Below are 4,109 nucleotides of genomic sequence, written 5' to 3'. Positions count from 1 at the left end.
CCCAGTCTAGGGCACACACCTGGGTTGCAGGCCAGGTCCCCAGTAGGGGGGAGCACAAGAGGCAACCACACATATTGTGCTACTTACTAACATTTGGAGAGAACTTAGAATTACTAAGATAAAGAATTTTCCCTCTGCTCCAAACACAATATAAAAATTTTTTTCTGAAAATGGAAATAAACTGAATAGAAGCAAAATCTTTGTTGCTATAGCTTAAAGACTAATGTTTTGGGTTTAAGAAGAGAAAATAAAATTAAAATACATTTGAGGCTCAGCTCTGCACCCAAAAATGTGTAACAGGCTCATTGTGGCTGTTGCAGCCGAGGTTAGGTTGGAGGTTCTTTTTGCAGGCAGGCACCGTAATGCTTCTCTTGCCTTTGACTCACCTTCTCCATTGTTGCACTATAGTGTTCATACGTTGAATGTCAGTACACAGAGAAGAATTAGCCCAAGGATAAAAGGTATCCACTCATCAGTTGACAAAGCCATTCCAATAGTGCACAGCAATATCCTAATATAAGGAGAATGATAAGTTCATGATGCTAAATTGAGAAATTTCCTACATGCTGAATCTCTGTGACCTGGTACTTTAATTAAGGACACATGGTCTCCCAGACATGGTGGATTTTTGCTGATGGCAGGAACAAGAGAGAAACAATTGCAAATGCCATTTAAAGACTGACTAAAGAACTCATTTTGAAAGGACGTTGTTTTCAATGTAATGTTCATTTGTACTGATAATGAGCAAGACTGGTCAAACTAGTCTTCTGCCCTGTCTAGTTTCATGGAGATATTATAAAGAAGATAATGTTCTAGGGTAATCTAGGATCTCTTCCATGAGATATCCTCAAGAAAAGAAAATGTCTAGCTGCTTTATGGCTGTAGGCCATGAAGTTTATTGGACAAATCCCAGTTAACTTATTTTAAAACTAGGACATACCCCATTTTACTGAGTTACGCTACAGGTTACCTGAAACAAAAATATGATTTGTACATCTTTCTGAAACATCATTTTCACTACATGGCAAGTCATTTTCTACTTCTATAAAAAGAAACATGACCAGCTAGCTCAGTTGGTTAGAGCATTGTCTGGGTACACCAAGGTTGTGGGTTTGATCTTCGGTCAGGGCACATACAAGAAACAACCAATGAATGCATAAATAAGTGGAACAACAAAGAAATCTCTCTCTCTCTCTCTCTCTTCCCCCTCTCCCCCTCTCTCTCCCCCCTCTCTCCTTACTCTTCCTGTCTCTAAAACTATTAGATAAAAAAATTTTAAGTAGAACTACCATATGACCCAGCAATTGCACTTAAGAGTATTTATCCAAAGGAAACAAAAAAGCTAATTTGAAGAGATATATGAACCCCCATGATTACTGCAGCATTTTTTATAATAGCCAAGATGTGGAAACATCCTAACTGTCCATCAGTGGATGAATGGATAAATTACTATACATTAGCATAGTGCTCTAAAAAGTAACATTTACACTTCACATTTAAGAATTAGCACTCACTTAGTCTTGAGAATGATGTGTGTGAGGGAGCTATTAATGAGTCCAGAAGGGAGATGCATGGGCCTCAACAAAGGCAGTATTAATAGAAACTGAGAAAAGTGCTGTTGAAGACAAATGAATAGGCCTTTATGACTCATGGTATATGGGTATTGGGGTCAGCTGGCTTGGATGACTGGTTTTATCATAGCTACATTTTCTAAGATTGGGTACACGGGGGCAATGGTTTCTAGGAGGAAGAATTCAGTTGTAGACATGTCAGGACTAAAATGCTTATACAGATCTAGGTGGATGGGTCTAGTGGACAACGTCTCCAACTTGAGACAGATGAAAGGGCTGGTGGGGATGCAGTTGCATGAGGGCTTTTTCCTTTCCCCGAGCTGTGGAGCAAAGTTCGTTCCTCTCCCGCTCAGCTGCACAGGTTGAATTGACCAAAGCAATGGTTTTGGAGAAGCCTAGTCCCCTGCTGGCCAGGTGGGAATTTGCCAGACAGTATTACACACTGCTGAACCAGGTCCCAGGCATGCTACACAGATTTTATGGAAAGAACTCTTCTTATGTCCATGGGGGATGGATTCAAGTGGATAGCCAGCAGATGTGGTCTATGGACAGAAAGAAATCCATAGGAAAGTGATGTCATGGAACTTCACCAATTGCCACACTAAGATTCGCCATGTTGATGCTCATGCCACTCTGAATGATGGTGTGGTGGTCCAGGTAATGGGGTTGTTCTCTAATAACAACCAAGCTTTGAGAAAATTCATGCAGGCATTTGTCCTTGCTCCTAAGGGCTTGTTGCAAATAAGTTGTACATTCACAATGATACCTTCAGATACCAGGATGAGGTCTGTGGTGGTTTTGTCACTGAGCATCAGGAGGAATCTGAGGAAGAAGTAGAGGAACCTGATGAAAGCAGACACCTGAGGTGGTGATTCTGGAACTTTCTATGATCAGACTGTCAGCAATGACTTGGAAGAACATGTAGAGAAACCTGTTGCTGAACCAGAGCCTGGTCCTGAACTAGACCCAGAGCTAGAACCAGTATCTGAAATCCAAAAGGAAAAGCGTGAGTCTGTATTGGAAGAAACTGCTCCTGAGGATGCTCAGAAGAGTTCTTCTCTAGCACCTACAGACACAGCTCAGATGGTGCAGGGAGACTTGAGGACATTTACCTGGGCATCTGGGACCAGTAAGAACCTTCCACTCAGTGGAGCTCTTCCAAATACTGGGATACTACCTCGTGTTGTTAAAGTACCAGCTTCCCGGCCTCACCCAGAGCCTAAGCCTGAATTTCAGATTCCACTGTACAGGTCTCAGAGGGATCAAAGAGTTCAAGAACAGTGAATAAATATTTCTCCCCAGAGGGGACCTAGACCAATCTGTGAGACTGGTGAGCAGGGTGATGTTGAACCCTGAAGAACTGCGAGTCATCCAGATAGTCACCAACTACTCTTCATTGGCAATCTGCCTCATGAGGTGGATAAGACAGAGTTCAAATATTTCTTTTTGTTTTATTTTATTTATTTTAGTATTGTATTGTATTTATTTTATTTTATTGTTGTTCAAGTACAGTAGTGTGCATTTCCCTCACCCCCCACCCCTAAATATTTCTTTCAAAATTATGGGAATGTGGTGGAGCTGTGCATTAACAGTGGTGGGAAATTATCCAATTTTGGTCTCATTGTGCTTGATGATTCTGAGCCTGTTCAAAATGTCCTTAGCAACAGGCCTATCACGTTCAGAGGTGAGGTCTGTGTGAATACGGAAGAGAAGAAGACTGGAGCTGCCTGGGAAGGGGACCAGAGAGATAACTGCCTTCGAGGACCCGGACACCCTCCAGGTGGCCTGGCTGGTGGAATGAGAGGCCCTCCCTGTGGAGGCATGGTGCAGAAACCAGGATTTGGGGTGGGAAGGGGAATTGCTCCAAGGCAGTGAATTGCTCTTCACTGATCTTCATGTGGCAGTACAAACTCCCGCTCCTGCAGAATGGTGAATTTCATCAATCACCCTTTGGTATCTTGCAGTATGACCCCAGTCTCTTATAAACTGCTAAAGTTTGTACAATTTTATTTTTTGTGTTAATGGTGTGTGTTCCCTCCCCTTTCTTCCCCTCTACTCACCTTTTAGTCCTTCACTTCCAATCTTGTGGAATGATATTTTAGGAAAAATGGATTTTAAAAGAATAAAAAAAAAACCTGGAATTTCATTGCTTTACTTTGCATATATAGACTGGATTTTTTTTAAACAGCCATTTCCCCAAAGTAATGTGTCTTGCTTATTACTGACATTTGGTATGTTTTATTCATTGGGATATTTCTTATTTTCTACTTGTATCAAAGCTTTGGAGGAATACAAGATTTGATAATATTTTGAAAGCAGGAAAACCCAAATTGTTTCTTCTTTGGAGAGACATGACTACCTTCTGGTGTGGAGAAACTGCCATTGGAAAAATTGACAATTTTGATTCTTGCTGTTATGGTTAAAAACTGAATGAAATATGTTAGTGAAGGTTCTTTTCTTTTGATATAGACCACAAAACAATTCTAAAATCTACTGTTTTTACCTTGAAATTTAAATTGAGATAGGTTTTAAATATCT

General features: G+C 40.8%; 1 pseudogene; it reads left to right on the top strand.

The window, feature by feature from the left end:
* Positions 1 to 1,745: 1,745 nt before the first annotated feature.
* LOC112315049 (ras GTPase-activating protein-binding protein 1-like) lies at positions 1,746 to 3,693 on the top strand (annotated as a pseudogene).
* The last annotated feature ends 416 nt before the right edge of the window (positions 3,694 to 4,109 follow it).

This window comes from Desmodus rotundus, chromosome 1, assembly GCF_022682495.2.
Source record: "Desmodus rotundus isolate HL8 chromosome 1, HLdesRot8A.1, whole genome shotgun sequence".
Taxonomy (NCBI): Eukaryota; Metazoa; Chordata; class Mammalia; order Chiroptera; family Phyllostomidae; genus Desmodus; species Desmodus rotundus.
The sequence above is the reverse complement of the archived record's forward strand: the minus strand, read 5'-3'. Positions and strand labels throughout refer to the sequence as shown.